The sequence below is a fragment of the Petaurus breviceps genome, unplaced genomic scaffold (assembly GCF_028583685.1).
Source record: "Petaurus breviceps papuanus isolate PSGF00001 unplaced genomic scaffold, PetGlider_PUasm1.0 90591, whole genome shotgun sequence".
Classification (NCBI taxonomy): Eukaryota; Metazoa; Chordata; class Mammalia; order Diprotodontia; family Petauridae; genus Petaurus; species Petaurus breviceps.
This window is the reverse complement of record NW_027187280.1, coordinates 69,636-86,837: the sequence shown is the minus strand read 5'-3', so window position 1 is coordinate 86,837 and position 17,202 is coordinate 69,636. Positions and strand designations below refer to the sequence as shown.

Genomic DNA, 17,202 nt, shown 5'->3' with positions numbered 1-17,202 from the left:
GAAGAAATTGGATGCAAGAAGACCAGTTAGGAATCTATTGTAATCTGGATGAGCAATGATGAGGGCTTGAGCCAGGGTGGTGGTCATATGAGTAGATTTGAGGATGGATGTGCAATCATATTATGGAGGTAGTGTTGGCAATTGTTGGCAATTGATTGAATATATGGGGCAAGGGCAAGGGAAAAGCCAAGATTTACTCTGAGGCTATGGATTTAGGGAGCTGGAAGAATGTGGTATCCTTAATAGGAAGTGGGGAGGGTTTGAGGAGAAAGAAATCAAGTCCTGTTCTGGGCATGAAAAATTTGAGATATCTATGGGACTTCCAACTGGAGATGGTCAATAGGCAATTGAAGCATAATGGAAGTTTAGGACAGAGACTATGGTAGGATATATAGATTTAATAGTATTCATAGAAATGATAACTGATCTCATGAAAAGTGGTAAGAGAGAAAGAGGGGTGGAGAGAGAAAGGGAGAGGGAGGGAGGGGGACATGCAGAAGGACATACAGATACAGAGACAGAAGGACAGAGGAGGGAGAGAGGGAGAAAGAGAGAAGATGAAGAAGAAGAAGATGGGGAAGAAGGAGAAACAGTATTTATGTAGTAATTAAGGATTTACAAAGCTCATTACAAATATTAATTCATCTTATTCTCACAACAACTATGGGAAGTAACTGCTGTCAATATTCCCATTTTACAGATGAGAAAACAGAGATAGGCAGATCTTAAATCACTTGCCTAGGGTCACATCAAGTGTGTGAGGCCACATGTGAATTCAGGTCTTCCTGACTGCATCCAGAACTCTTTCCACTTTGTCATCTAGCTGCCTAAACCACCCTCCTTCCTCATCTCTGCATCTTTATAATCCTTGCCTTCCTTAAAGGTTTAGCTCAGGTACCACCTCTAGTGGGAAGCCTTCCTAGATCCACCCCCCTCTGCCCTAGTTTTCATCATTCTATCCCTCCTCAAATTATCATTTCTCATGTAATGATTTGTCCATGTCTACCTTGTATCCCTCTAGTGATATATAAACTCCTTGAGCATACAGACTAATTTATTTTTTTGGTTTTGGATCCACAGTGCCTAGCACAGGGGTTTGTACACAATAGGTGTTTAATGAAGATACTTGAGCTGGGTATCATGGTCCCTCGAAGCCAAGGACTTTAGTAGGTCCCAGTTTGACATAGATGGATTCCTAGGTAGTTTCAACTAGATGATGACTGAGTTGCCTCAAATTTGTAGATCCTATGAGTCTGTGACTGAGGCTGCTATCTTTCTTCCCTTAAAGCTCAGTTGCCCTTCCTGTCTAATTGGAGTAAGGTTTTTTGGACGATTGACTGACTGACACAGGTAGGGCAAGTATTCCTTACCTTCATTTTATAGATGAAGAAACAAGATTCAGAGGTTTTCATAAACCCAGAGCACAAGAGCTGCAGGGAAGTTAAAATTTCCATCTGGCAATATCCTTTTTTCCCACCTGAATCTTCAGAAGTGAGTAATCATCATTAGAATAGACATATCTTGGAAGGTTTTAGGCTCATCTAGGATATTTGCTCCAGGAAGATAGCAGTCCACTCTATAGTCAACCTGAGCTTGATAAATAACAATGTCAGAACCTTTGCAGGGAAGCACCAGCTTCCTCACCACTATTCAGTCCAGTCTCGCATCAAGGGGTCCTAGAATTATTGGCAGGACAAGACTAGAACCCAGACACCCTGGATCACAGACCAGTGAAATATTCACCTGACCATGGCACTCCACCACCAGTGACCAGTATAAGATGTTCAGGCATGGCTCATCCCTACTTCTTGGCCCAGATTTGTCCCTGTGGAACAGTCTTTCAACTAAGGAAGGTTTTCCTTTTCTCTCTATGGATGGAAGATCTTGCTTTGGAGTGTGAGATGAAGACGGGTGCCTTCCTTTATGAGAGGCCCTGGATTTGAATCCTGGCTCTGACACTTCAGACAAGTCATTTTACCCATAGACATTGGAGCTCCCTCATTTGTAAAATGAAGATGACAGCACGTGCATTTCCCACATCTAGGACTTGTGAAGAAAGCACCGTGTAAACTTTGAGCTGCTTTAGAAATGTCATTACCGTTGGGTTTTTTGGTGGTGGTGGTTATTCTTTTCCATACTCACCCCAAGGCTTACTGCATGGATGGCGATGGACTTGTTGGCAAAGAGACAGGACAGGATGTCATTGTAGACCTGCCCAGGCAGTATCAAGTAAAACATGCTGTGACCCATCATGGCTGGCAATGACCATGGGGTGAAGAGCCCAACATATGAGATATGCCTCTCATTATTGCTTCCAGGGAATCAACAAGACAGGAATTCAGTGGGACTGACAGGTGTCAAGGGATCTATGGGCTTGCTGTGAAGGACAGGGGAAGGGAATATGGTGGTAGGAATAGCCTTATGTTAGGTTTCAAGGATCCTAGGATTCAGAGCTGGAAGATACCGTGGAGCTCATCAAATCCAGCCCCCTCATTTTATAGATGAAGGGGATGAGACCCAGAGAAGGGAAAGGACTTGTCCAAGGTCACATGTGTATTAAGTAACAGAGTCTGAATTCATATGTAGCTCCCCTGATGCCAAAGACAGTACTCCTTGTTGAATGTCCCTCTCTGGGCCACAGTTTCCTTTCCTATAAAATAAGAGTAGAAAGGGTTAGATTTTTATCTAAGGGCCCTTCCACTGCTGAGATTCTATTATTTTATTTTAATCCACACTGATATCTCCCTCCTCTGAAGATCAAAAAAGTATATTGTCCATTGTTCTTTACAGGACATTTGATTCTTTCCAATCTTATCTTGTTCTAGGACTTTGATTTTTGACTCCCCTAGGATTCTGGGATACTCATAAAGACAAAGACTGGGTTTTATGATGTCCTATCTTCTCTATAGCCTAGCCCAGTATGGAGGTGAATATTCAGCTTGATGTCTAAGCAAAGGCTTTTGAAATGCAATTGAATTTAAGAAGAAAAGCCAGAGTTTGACCTGCACATTGCCCCATTTTCCCTAAAGAATTGAGGATAATTTTCTTCACTGACATCTAATGCCCAGTGATCTTTTAGGGGATTAGCTGTACCTCCCTCCCTTTATAGTCAGGGTAACTGTGCCAGGAAGGATTGAGGCAGGGTGGTGTTCTGGGAAGAACAGTGAGTTTGGAGGCCAAGGACCTAGGATCAGATTCCACCTCTGCCATGTGCAGCTTTGTATGACTTTAAACAAGATTCCCTCCCCTCTCCTGGCCTTAGTTTCATCTTTTGCAAAGCAAGAGGATTGGACTAGATGATCTTCATAGTTCCTTGCCTGTCTAAAAGTCAAAAGCGTTTCTATGTCTTGGCACAGGGCAGGAGAAGAGATGAGCCTATCTTTCTATTAGACAAGATGGCATACTGGAGAGAATGCTAGATTTGGAGTCATGAAAACCCTTCAAATCCAAGCCTCTGAAATGAATTATTGACCTAAGTCAAATCATTCTACTTCTCTGTCTCCCATTTTTTTCATCTGTAAAATGGGTAATAATAACTTACTGTACAAACTGCATGGGTTTGGGAGTGAGAGACATGATTATTTCTCTCTTACATTGATAACCAGTTGTTGAACTGGGACTCAGGTTTTCTCTCTTCCTACTTCTTCATTCAGAAGCCCCTTAGGTTATCCAGCCTTTGAAGGGCAGGGCTCATGTTCATATGAAATCTTGAGCAGATGTATCCCACTGGAAAAATTCAGATCTGATTGAAAGGTAAAGAAATTCTATCTTAGGTGAATTTGTGGATTTTGACCCATTATGTTTTAATCAGACAGGTCTGGATAGAAGCCAATTCCCCCTTTTATCTAAATTATCCTAGACACGCAGTATGGATATAGATAAGTCTCTCTGGTCAAGACTGAATGATTAGAGTCTTGTCCCCCAGGCCCTCATTAGAATAAACCTACCTTTCACTATAATATTCATTCTCATTACTGTTAACCAATCAGAGTTGATTTCCATGCTCAGGAATACCCACTCTTCCAAGGGCATATAAGCATTGAGTGGGTTCCATGAGGGGTTTTTGATTTAGGAGAGACAGTCAAATGATTCTTTTATTAATCATCCACTAGCAATAATTAATAAAATGATTAATTACCCAGAAACTATGTCTACTGAATTTTTTAAACATCAGAAGAGCATTAAATAAGATAATGTATGCAAAATGCTTTCCAAACTTCAAGGTGCTGCATAATTGTGTGTTATTATGATTTTTAAAAAAAATTTAGCCATCTTGTTACTGGTCTCCATGATCAGGAAAAAAGAAAAAGCCAAACAAAAGCTGACCAGGCAGTAACTAGAGGCAAGGGCTGACGTGATTGTTGGAGATGCCAAGACATACAGAGTTTGAAACAGGGTGTTCAAAGTCGTATAGAGACAAAAATGGAACCCAGGAGAAAGCCTGGTAGGATGGGGAACCTGTGGCCCCAAGTCCTTTCCTCCAGTCTTTCTCTAACACATTGAGAAGGCAATCAGTACGATACCCATTTTATATTTAAAGTTTCCCTGCATATATTTTCAGAATATTTTCTGTATGGATTTGTTATATGGGATGGCTTTCTGGGAGGGAGTGAGGGAAGGCATACTAGGTGATTCTGGTGTTATAAAAACAGAAAGATCAATGAAATTTTAAATGATTTTTAAAAATTTGCCTCCCACTTATGCAGCAAATGAATTCTGGTTCATGGTCTTATAAACCATTAACTATCGAAAATCTACAATTATAAGGAAGGAAACAGAGCCCCAGGAAGTTTAAACAACTGTCATACTACATCAAAATCAGGATTTGAGCCCAAGTCTCCTGAATTCAGAGGTAGTGATCTTGACATAGCATTATGCAAGTGAGTTATAACCTTAATGCGTAGCAACCAAACTCGAAGCATCCCCTCTCAGCAGGCTGCCATAATTTCAGCACAAGGAGGAAGAGAGGGAGGAAGGAGTAGTAGCTACTCACTGTTCTATCACCTTGATGTTGAGCAAACCAGGGAAGTGGTGTACCTGCTTCTAAAATCAATTGGGTCTGATTTTCATCCCTCGCCATTCAGACCCCAATTTGGGTGTTCTTAATCAGCTCCAAATGAAGGATCCCAGAAAAAAAGAGAGGCAGTGGGCCCCTGGCTCATGGCTTATAGACTAAGACAGAAGTGTCAGACTCTGGCCTTCTAGAGTCACACGTGCTCACAAAACTCTCAAGTGCAGTGGGAAGCAGATTAAAATTTAATTGAGAATTATCAACCAAAATAAGAAGAGAAATTTCAGTTTAGTGGTGGGGAGTCAAAAGCAGATGGTGCGTGGCTTGAAATGAGTGGATGGTGAGAAGTAGAGGTGATTAGAATGGAGGATTTTTTCCAAGTCCAGCTTGGAATAAGGAGGAGGGATAGAGAAATAGCTTCAATAAATGTCAGTGTCAAGGGAAGATTTTTTTAAGGATGGCAGAAATGTGAGAATGCTTGAAGACCATGGAGAAAGAGCCGCTAGATAGAGAAATGCTTAACTTGAGAGCAAATGATCAAAGGAACAAGTTCCCAGAGGAGCTAAGACAGGATCAAAGTCATAAGTAATGAGGTCAGTCTTGGTAAAGGGTCACTTCTTCCCCAGAGACTAGCAGAGGTGGGGAAATGGTGGATTATGTAGAGAAGTTTTGAGATGTGGAGTGTGGGAGATGGGAAAAACTCATAGCAAAGAGCTTGGTTTTGTCTGGGATACAAGAAGTACTCCAAGAGAGATGGGGGAAGGGTTAATGTAGGGAGCTTGAAAGGGGAAGAGAAGAAAAACCATAGAGGGGGATGCCTAGAGAATCAATCAGGGAATAATAAAGGCTTTGGCATGCAATGGTGAGGACAGTTGAGATACAATAAAATTTGTATTGGACCCAGTTGGTGTGGTCTTGTGGCTTCCTCTAGCAGCATTCAGCAGGAAATTGAGGAGGGGATGAGAAGGGAGATGGGGGGAGGGGAATAATTTAGGGATGAGGCTTGTTAGATTAGGAACTCCAAAGAACAAAAGGCAAAGGATTAAAAAGACACTATGTATTTGAACTATTGAACTAGTTGAATTTGACTTACAGGGTCAAGATTATTAAGGGAAGAAAATAGGGACAGAGCAGAAGAATAGGGAGAAGTAGAGGGAGTGAAGGTTGTACCTAGTCAGAAGGAGTAAGTTCTGGAATACTGGGGCACAGGAAGAGATGGATGGATGGGAGATTATTATCCAAAAGGGGAACTCTCCAAGTTCAAGATCATATGGAGGTGGAACATGTATTGATAATGATGAAATTTCAAGTGAGAACACCCCTTGAGTGGCTGAGGTACAGGGAAGATTCATGGACGTATTCACATAATACTCATTTATTCAACCAAACATTTGTTAAAAGTGCCTACAATACATTAGGAGCGCGCTTATCTGTGTAGACTTTTTACCTTCCTATGAGCCCTGGCTTCTTCCCTAGACATTGAATATCTTTGAACATCAAGCCCAAGGTTCTAAATACAGTAAGTGCTTAAAAAGGGTTTGCTGACATATATTGTGTGGCATGTTGTGTTGTCTATATTATATCCCAGGAACTGCTTGGATTTCAGCATCAGTCACCAGGTGTTGAAGGATGAGATAGAGAAGGTATTAAGGTCTTCCCATCTAGAAATGTTGGCCATATATGAAGGCAAATGAGACCTCATGGTCAAGTCTCCATAAAGGTAATACTAGGTGACCCATCCAGAATTAGTTCTCTAAAATCCTACCCATCCCTTATGGAGGGAGAGAACCATTGGCACAAAGAAGAACAAGCTTTCTTGGGCTCACCCTCCAGCCTATATCACTTTTCTAACTATACTAACCTCCTCTTGGTGAGCAGATCCCCAGCCAAGGACAGGTCAATATTGAGGACTACCCCCACAATTTGTCCCTTTCTTGGCCAGCTTCTCTTTTACAAAGGGCAGGTTGTACAAAATGGGAGCCCCATGAGATCCATCTATGTCCTCCATCAAAGGGGACCTTGGTAATACATTGTAGGCCACCCACCACAAAGAAAATGTCTGAAATCTCTAAGGAGATTACATGCCTTCAGTGAACATGGGCATGGGTTCTTTCCTTTTACCTAGAACAAAGAACCATGATACCTTTTTTCTTCCTCCAAACAGGAGGAAATGGCTCCTTACCTCTGGTCCATCTCCCCTGAGATTATAGGCTCAATGGCATCTGACTGCAATCCAGCTCTCTTTCCTGCACAGAAATCCATCACAGTGAAGGCTAGCACCGCCTGAGGAGGGAAGCTGCACAGAGTCAGTTTCTTGATCAGTCCTATAAAGAATGTAATCAGAATAGCAGCATGGTAGGGTAGTGAGCTGACTGACACTAGAGGTGTTCAAGCAGAGGCAACTGTCAGAGATTCTGTAAAGGGGATTCCTGCTCAGGTAGAAGTTGGATGCATGATTTCTTTAAAATCAGGTTTCTTAACAGCTTTGAGGTTTTAATGATTCTAAGATCATAAACCCCTTTGTTCTTCTCCCACCTTCCCTTCTTGCTCTCCTATAAAAATTCAGTCTTGACTTTGCCCTGGCCATCCTCAGGACCTGTTCTACTCCTTACCTGTCTCTCCAATCCACAGGGCAGTATAGAAACATAGCCTCCTCCCTCCATTATTCCCTCTCCTCTTTCCCTCTAGGAAAGAACCTTCCTTGCTTTATAACCCTGAGCCCATTTCAGGGTCCTGTAGAAGTAGGGTGGGAGATCTACCACACAGGGATTGCTCTAAAGGTTGACTTGTACCATCTCTCAAAGACAGAACAGGGGAGTCTTCCCAGTTATCAAGTGAACAGGAGGTAGGTTTTGGCCAGAGCTTATAATGGAAAGCCTTTCATAGGCTTCAGTGGCAGAGCTCAGAAAGAAAGAATCCCCCAGATCTTTATGCCACAGGCAGGCTCATGCTTGCATGAGCCATCACCCGAGATCTCTATTTCCAACACCATCCTTCCCAGCTCCAGCAGCCACAGCCTGGGGAGATGAAACTTGGCAAGCAGGAACATCAATCAAAGCCACTCAGTGGAGACATGAAAATCCTCTTTTGCTGCGTCCTCACTTATAGCATTAGGGGATCTGGTACTGACCCTGCCTCAGCCCAAACCATGGGTCAGATTAACAAGGATCTTCCTTAGAAACATGACTCAGTCCTTGGGTGTGGTATCCTGGCTAGCCTCCATTAAAAAGCAATCATACCTGTGATCTCATTGGTAGAAGGAACAGCAGGTAAGTAACTTTCCTCACCAATGCTGATGGGACTCTCTGCAGCTTAGTCTTAGAGAGAGTTGCTGGGGAGCACTAGAAGGTAAAGTGATTTGTCTGAGACTTGAAACCTGGTCATCCTGATTCACAGGCTAATTCCCTATTGCCTCCCACTTTAAAGATCAGGAAAAGAGGCCCAGAAACACTGACTTGTCTGAAGCCATGGAGGTGACAGAGCTGGGATTCAAAGCCAGACCCTATGACTCCAAACCCAGTATTTTTCTACTGCCTCTAGTCCAGCTGTCCCCAAACACAGGCCTAGTTTTCTGTAACCCTATTTGGGTCCCAGGTAAAGAATAAATCCATTGCAGTCAATCCAATGTAGTGTATACTTACGTAATCCAAAGAATATGAAAGATAGGCCTTTAGTCTTCTGGGTCAAAATTAACCTTTTTAGAGCTGGATGGGGAAAACCAAGGGTTTATGGGATTCTAGATTTAGAGCTGGAAAGGGACCTTAGAGACCATTTAGTCAAACCCTCTCATTCTACATATCAAGAGTTCAGAGAGGTCACATACCAGGTAAGAGTCACCTTTTTCACTTTGTATTCCTAGAACCCAGCATAGTGCCTAGCATAGAGTAGGTGTGGGCAGTTAGGTGGTACAGTGGGCTGGAGGCAGGAAGACTTATCTTCCTGAGTTCAAATCTGGCCTTAGACACTAAATGTGTGACCCTGGGAAAATCACTTAATGGAATTTGAATTTGGGTCTTCTTGACTCCAAGTCCAGCACTCTATTCACCACAGAATCTTGTTACCACTTTTGTTTATGAAAGGCTGTCCCATGTGCCTGGAAGGTACTCCTTCCTCATCTTGACCTCTTTTTTTTTTTGCTTTTTTTTTTGAGGGGGGAAGGTAGGGCACTTAGCCACCCCTTGATCTCTTTTTATTTTATTTTTTAAAAATTATTATTTAATTCAATCAGCAACCATTTGTTAATGGCCAAGCACTTTTCTTTGTTTTTTCAAATGGTTTATTAACTTCCGATTTACATCATTCATTTCCACCAGATTTTGAGTTACAAATTTTCTCCCCGTTTTCCCCCTACTCACCACCCCAAAATAGCAGTCCCACAGGATAACCCCTCCTCCAATCTGCATTCTCCCATACTTTCTCCCATACCCCTTTCGACTTTTCCAGTAGATCTCTATGCCCCAGTGCCTGTATATCTTATTTCCCAATTACATGTAAAATAGTATTAATAATAGTATATACATTTGAATATTTGATTTTAAGACTTTGAATTCCAGGTTCATTCCATTCCTCCATTGTCACCCACCCTTACTGGGAAGATAAGCAGTTCAGTATAGGTTGTACATGTGTGTCTAATGCAAAACAAAAACATAGTAGATATATTGTAAAAGACTGACTATATTTCCCTCCCTCCTATCCCACCTCCCATTTGTTCTATTCTCTGCTTTGATCCCATCCCTTTTCAAAAGTGGGTGCTTCCAACTTCCCTCCCCCCCAGCCTGCCCTCCCTTCCGTCATCCCCCCTTTCATCCCCTTTCCCCCCCTACTCTCCTGGAGGGTGAGATACCCTATTTAGTGTGTATTTCATTCCCTCCTCAAGCCAAATTCAATGGGAATAAGGTTGACCCATTCCCCTTTTGCCTTCCTATTCTCCCCCTCCATTGTAACCATTTTTCCTTGCGTCTTCTATATGAGATAGTCTACCCCATTCTGTCTCTCCCCATCTCCTCTCATTATATTCCTCTCTGACCTCTTAATTTCACCTTTTAAGTATCATCCCTTCCTGTTAAATTGGTCCTGTGCCCTCTATCTATGTATACCTGTAAACATATATACACACATTCACATATGTATTCATATGGCCATATACCCTCATATATAGACATATATATATATATATATATATATATATATATTCCCTTCAACTACTGAGAAAAGTTTCATAAGTTACAATGATTGTTTTTCCATGTAGGAATGTAAATAGTTCAACTTTGATAAGTTCCTTATGATTTCTTTTTCCTGTTTACCTTATCATGTTTCTCCTGCTTCTTGTATCTGAATGTCAAATTTTCTATAGAACTCTGGTTTTTTTCATCAAGAATGCTTGAAAGTCCTTTATTCCACTGAATAACCATATTTTCCCCTGAAACATGATACTCAGTTTTGCTGGGTAGGTGACTCTTGGTTTTAATCCCAGCTCCTTTGACCTCCAGAATATCATATTCCAAGCCCTTCGATCCCTCAGTGTAAAAGCTGCCAGATCCTGGGTTATCCTGATTGTGTTTCCACAATATTCAAATTGTTTCTTCCTGGCTGCTTGTAACATTCTCTTCTTAATCTGGGATTTCCAGAACCTGGCTATAATATTCCTAGGAGTTTTCTTTTGGGGATCTTTTTCAGGTGGTGATCAGTGGATTCTTTCAACCTCGATTTTGCTCTCTGGTTCTAAAACATCAGGGCAGTTTTATTTGAGAACTTCCTCAAGAATGATTTCTAGTTTCTTACTTTGATCATGGCTTTCAGGTAGTCCAATAATTTTTAAATTATCTCTCCTGGATCTATTTTCCAGGTCAGTGGTTTTTTCCCATGAGATATTTCACATTGCCTTCTATTCTTTCATTTGTTTGGATCTGTTTAACAGCATCTTGATTTCTCATAAAGTCACTAGCTTCCATTTGTTCCAGTCTAATTCTGAAGGAATGATTCTCCTCATTGAGCTTTTGAGATTCTTTTTCCATCTGGCAAATTAGGCTTTTTAAGGCATTCTTCTCCTCATTGTCTTTTTAAGCTTCTTTTGCCATTTGAGTTAGTCTATTTTTTAAGGTGTTATTTTCCTCAGTCAGGCTATTAACTCTCATTTCATAATTTTCTTGCATTGTTCTCATTTCTCTTCTCAATTTTTCCTCCATTTCTTTTATCTGCTTCTTAAGGTCCTCTATGGTCTGTAACCAGCTCATATTTTCCTTTGAAGCTTTTGGTGCAGGAGTTCTGACTTCACTGTCTTCCTCCTGTTCCATGCTTTGCTCCTTTTTGTCCCCCAAATAGGAGTCTAATGTTGGAATCTTCTGTCTGCTTTGTTTCCTTTGCCTGGTCATGTCGCCCTTCAGTCACTTATCTCTGGGCTTTTTGCCACAGTAGGACTCTGCCATCAGACAGGCGAGCTTTTGTCCCAAACACTGGGGTTTTCTCAGCTGCCAGAGGTATTAGATGGGTGTCCTCTCTGAGTTCTTCACACGTTCTGGCAAGCTGGAAACACCCCCCAGGACCTCCACCCTAGACTGCAATCCAGATCCAAGCAGGTTAAAGCAAGAGCGATTACCCCTCAGACTGCTGCTTGGTCCCCCTACACTCTGCAGGCCAGGAGCTGAAGCTGCCACTTGGTGCTGGCTGGCTGTGCTGGAGTCTCAGCGGCTTCTTGCCCCAGGGGCAAAAGCCATGCACTCCCTCTTACTGGGTCCCAAAGTCCACACTGCACTGACCTCTCACTTTGTCCTTCACATCTATGTGTTGATAAATCTGAAAACTGCCACAGCTGCTGCTGATCTGGAGTCCCTTTGGCCCGGTGGCTGGTCAGGCCCACCCTGGGGCTAAAGCCTCTGCATGGGGCTGGGCTCAGCTCCTGGAGTGCTGTGCTGGCCTATTCCTGCTGGCTTGCTGGGCTGTCTTCAGCAGGAGGTGAGCTTCTCTGTGTCATTTTTTGGGTTCTGCAGCTCCAAAGTTTGTTTAGAGTCCCCTTTTTACATGGATTGGGGAAGGTAGAAGTCAGAGCTGTGGGAAAGGTCTTGCTTCTACTCTGCCATCTTGACTCTGCCTCCTTGACCTCTTTTTACAAACCTAAACTCAATGACCAGCTATTACAGGAAAACTTTCCAAATGTCTTCAGCTGCTACTTCCTTGTATACTATGCCCTACTCCCTTACCTTGTGTTGACTTGCATATATTTGTGATTACATATATGTGCACATATTCCCCTTACCCTCCACCAAAGAAAGTAAACTCCTTGAGGGCAGGGACTATTGATTTTTCACTTTGTATTCCTAGAACCCAGGATAGTGCCTAGCATAGAGTAGGTATGGACAGTTAGGTGGTACTATGGGATAGAACAGTGGGCTTGGAGGCAGGAAGACCTATCTTCCTGAGTTCAAATCTGACCTCAGACACTAAATATGTGACCCTGGGCAAATCACTTAACCCTGTTTGCCTCAGTTCCTCATCTTCAAAATGAACTGAAGGAGGAAAGGGCAAACTATTCCAGTGTCTTTTCCAAGAAACCCCCCCCCCCCCCCCCCCGCAAAATGGAGTCATGATGAATTGGATACAACTTAAATAACTCAACAACAATGCAGAATAGGTGTTTAATAAAGATTGATTGATTGCCAAAATTCATAAAGGTAGTAAGTCTAAGATCCAGAATTCAAACCCAGCTCCTCAGACTCAAAAGAACTCAAAAAATTATTAGAGGAGGCAATTAGATAATGCTGAAAGTACAGACCCTTTTATTTGGTATGCTTTGAAATGTTTGAGAGAGGACCCTAAAGGGAAGTTCTGAATGGTTTCAGTCTAGCACCCTCCTTCCTTCCAGGTGAATAGCAGTCAAGGATGAAAAAGCAGGAGTACCAGGCAACCCAATGAGCCCCTCACCAAGGGACCAGGACTGATTTCTCCAAACAAGGCAGACTTTATCTCCCTTATAGTGGAACTGGGGACCAACACATCCAAGGCCCAGCAGGGCAGGGATGCAATTAGGGATGTCACCTGAGAATTTGGGGAAATAAACTCTTTGTACCAGGAAGAGGGGAAGGGTCTGTGGTCACTAAGATTCCAGGTTCATGATTCTGAACAGCCTAGGCAGTTCAGTGGTCAGGGCAGCTCCTGGGGTCATGGCCATTCCTGAAAGATGGGAGCTGAGTGGAATCCCAGAAGCTCATGGATCACAGCTGCTCAGGCATTTTATAAGGGTGGGAAGAGTCCTATTTAGGCAGATCTGAGTGGTTTTTAAAATCCAATATCATAGGCAGGGAGGCACCAATCAGCTAGAAGCTTCCAGATATGAATAGATGGGGGGGGGGGGAGTGTTCAGAAAAGGAGCTGGGGAGAAAGGAATGTGGAGAGATGTGGAAGGAGGAGAGAACTTGATTAGGAAATAGGCAGCTTGTTACATAAAGACAAGAAGAGAAGAATCAGAGGATTTGAAGAGTACATAAACCTATAGCAACTATTTTCAAAAGGGTTCACCTGGGGCAGGAGGAGCACGACGCTGCCCATTAATTCCAGGACTTGATCCTTTTAGGTTTTGTTTCATGTATTTGTTCATTCATTCAGTCATTCATTCAGCGTTCTATTAAAAACATAGAACACTGGAGCTTGAAGTTACCTCAAGCTCATTCTTTTCTTTTCTCTTTTTTTGGAGGTGGAAGATAGGGCAATTGGGGTTAAGTGACTTGCCCAAGGTCACACAGCTAGTTTTGTGTTAAGTGATTTGAACTCAGGCCTGCCTGACTCCAGGGCCAGTGCTCTATTCACTATGCCACCTAGCCACCCCAAGCTCATTATTTTCAAGTGAAAAAAACTAAAAGCCATAGCTGAGAACCACTTTTTACCTGAGGTGATACAATTGGTAAGAGTAGAGGGCTCTTCTACCTTCAGTCTCCTGAATTCCAAACCCAGTGCTTTTTCTATGACATCAAACTCTGGACTTCCTGGGTTCCTCCTCTACATGGCCCTGTGCTGCTTGGTACAGGAAGCTCTAAAGGATCAAATGAAGTACCTGTTCTCAGGGGACTGACAGTGTCTCAGGCAGGGGACCTTTGTGTATCCTTTCATCGCATCACTTGGTGAATCCACAGTGTTTTCTGTGGTCCTCAGTTGGGTCAGGCATTGAGGAGAAATATCTTGTATGGGGGTGGAGCAAGGCTAAGAGACACCTTCAGATATTTAATGAATTGTCCAGTTTTGTCTGGCTCCAGAGGACAGAGTGAGGAGTGAAGGGTAGAGGGTGCAGAGAGGCAGATTTTGACTCAATGTAAGGAAAAGCTCCCCAGTAATTAGGGCAAACCAAAAGTGAATTGGGCTGCCTTGGGAGGTAACCAATTCCCCATCACAGAAGAAGCTACATGTCTATGAGATTCCTGTTTGAGTATGAGCTGGACTAGGGATTTGAAAGACTCCTTTCATCTTTAGGAATCTGGAATTCTTAGTATCATTGATTTAGAATTAGAAGGAACCTCGGAGTCCAGTAGCCCCACCCTTTCATTTTACAGATGAGCACCCTGAAGCTCAGAGAAATTTAGTGATTTGCTTAAGGTCACATAGATATCAAGGGCACAGCTAGAATTTAAACTTACATCTTTGGGTTCCAGATTTAGTCTGTTTTGCATTGTGTGTTTTGATGGTGCTTAAGGTTCTAGAACAGAAGGTTACAAATCTGGTGATAAATTTCAGGAGGTCTGTAAAGTTGTACGGGAAAACATTACACTTTCAGTTTCACCAATTTTTCTCTTTTTACTACAATATATTTTATTTAGTGCATTTAAAAACAACATTCTGAGAAGGGTTCTATGGGCATCACCAGATTGCCAAAGTGACCCATGCTACAAGAAAAGGTAAAGAATGAGCCCCTGATCTAGGAAGCAATTCAAGTTAATACAAGTTAAACTGAGCTCTTGTCCATGGAAACAGGGCCCTTGTTGATTTAGGCAGCCTGGGCCCTGTGCGCCCCACTCTTTCCTCTGTAGGATTCACCAAAGACATTTGATCCTCTTGTTCCTAATATGAATTTTCGAAACTCTGTGTTATTCTTTGTTGGGAAAACATCATTTCCCTCAACGCCAGATGCAATCTAATCCCATGTAATCACCCTCAGGATGACATGGGCCCACCATGCCTCCCACACCACAGTCAACCCCAAAACAAGGAGGCCATTGTTTTGCTCTGATACTGATGCCAGCAGCTAAGCTGAGAAAAGGACAGCCACAGAGTCATCGTATTATGGTATGCCTGAGAGGAAGGATCCATAGAGGTTAGCTAGGTCAAGGCCTTCCATTTACAAATGAAGAAATTGAAGCCCAGGATGGGGGAGACACCTGTCCAACATCACATAACAACTTAGTGGCAGAGCTCTTCTCAGGCAGAGGACCTTTGTACAGCTTGAGAAGATTTAAACACAAATGCCCTTGCTCAGTATGATTTAGCACAGGTCAGATATGGGAAATCTTAGAATAGAATTCCAGCTCTTTTATTTTCTAGCTGTGTGTGTGTGTTTGTGTGTGTGTTCATATGTGACCCTTCCCCCTTTCTGGGCCTCAATTTTCTCATCTGCAAAATAGAAGTAGTAATGCTTGCATTATCCCTTTCACAGAGTTGTTGGAAAACTGCTCTGCAAACCTTAAATCACTATATAAGTTTGAGGTATTATTATAAAGTTCATAGGAACAAAACTAGAAGGGACTTTGTAGACCTCTGGTTACTACAACCCCCTCATTTTACAAATTAGGAAACTAATCCCAAAGAATTTAAATGATTTTTCCAAGGTCACAAAACATAATAAATGACAGAAATGTTTTTTCTTTTGCAATTAACCCCAGGGTTATTTCCAAAATACCACATGTATAGACTTGTTACTTCTCTTAGGTAAGATGGGTAGAGGAGGCCAGGCATGCACATGGACTCCATCCTTATATTAACCCATTTGATTTTTGTAGAAAAAACTCTGTGTTCTGACCATGGATTGCTCCCCCAAATCCCAGATTACCTTCTTGTAATGAAATTGTGAATCACAAGGACAGAAGGTCAAGAGAATGGGGAGCCTCCTGCATGCATGGCCCCGTGCTACTGGATATGTGTGTGTGTGTGGGGGAGGTACATAAAGGAGGATAAGGTGAGGTTCCTGCCCTCATAGGGGTGACAGCCTGTCAGGCACGGGAACCTTTGTGCAGCCTTCACAACATCACTTGGTCCTCAATTCTCCACATTCTCTTTGGTCCTCATTTAGGATTAGATATTTAGCCTGGAGAACACTAGGAGTGGGGGTGGGAGGAGGAAGAGGAGGAGAGCAGCCGTCAAGTATTTAACAAGCTGTCGGGTTCTGTTTGGGCTAATAATCTACTTTCCTGGGTAAGCAGTTCGAAGCTACGTCCTTGGGTGACTAGCAGAGCCATTTCTAGGAATGCTGCACTTAACAGCATCAAAAAGAAAAGAAAACTAGTGGTGAGACACATAAAACAGTAGGGAGAGTTAAACCATGTTCTCCTCTCCTTCCCACCATTGTTACTGAGCTTAACACAGTGCCTGGAACATAGTAGGTCCTGAAGAGATGTTTATTGATTGGTCGGTTGACTGAGCTGCCTGTTACCAGAAAGGGATGTCTTTAATGGTTTGATAGTCACCTGTGACCAATCAAATACAGTTTGTTTGTTTGTTTGTTTGTTTTGCTCAGCCAGCATAAAAGTGGATGGAAGAAAGTGGACAGGCCTCCCTCCTTCCTTCCCCAGATTCAATGCCAGAACGGGAAAGCAATGTACTGTGGTGGAAAGAGGACCGCATTTCGCACCAGGGTATGAGTTCAAGAGTAGTCCCTCTAAATAACCTTTACCATTTTATTTCCAACAAGTGAAGTCAACAAGCATCAATTGAGTGCCCAGTATGTTCCTGGCACTGTGTCCCTTTCCTCAAGGAGCCTCCATTCTAATGGGAGAAGACAACATATAAAAGGAAAGAAAAAAGTGGGAGTGGGGAGTAGGAGTTTATCCTAAAAGTCAATAAAGGAGTGAATGTGACTGACGGGCACTTTCTTTAAAATGTAAGTTAGCCAATCAAAGGATTTAGTTCTAGGAGCAGAGTGATCTAGGGTAAGAAGGCTAGGTAGTTGCTTCAAGGCACATCTCCCATGTCAGTTGTCATGCCCTGGCATTAGCAAT

At 42.6% G+C, this 17,202-nt stretch overlaps 2 long non-coding RNA genes across 2 annotated transcripts; one reads left to right on the top strand and one right to left on the bottom strand.

Annotated features, from left to right (window-relative positions):
* Positions 1 to 802: 802 nt before the first annotated feature.
* On the bottom strand, positions 803 to 7,922 carry LOC138142467 (uncharacterized). The gene is made up of 4 exons (XR_011163428.1): positions 7,624 to 7,922; positions 7,194 to 7,294; positions 3,594 to 3,742; positions 803 to 2,650 (listed from the first exon to the last, which is right to left on the bottom strand). It is a non-coding gene; the product is annotated as an uncharacterized lncRNA (long non-coding RNA).
* Positions 7,923 to 8,071: 149 nt separating this feature from the next.
* LOC138142466 (uncharacterized) lies at positions 8,072 to 17,058 on the top strand. Its single transcript, XR_011163427.1, has 2 exons — positions 8,072 to 8,280; positions 16,722 to 17,058. It is a non-coding gene; the product is annotated as an uncharacterized lncRNA (long non-coding RNA).
* The last annotated feature ends 144 nt before the right edge of the window (positions 17,059 to 17,202 follow it).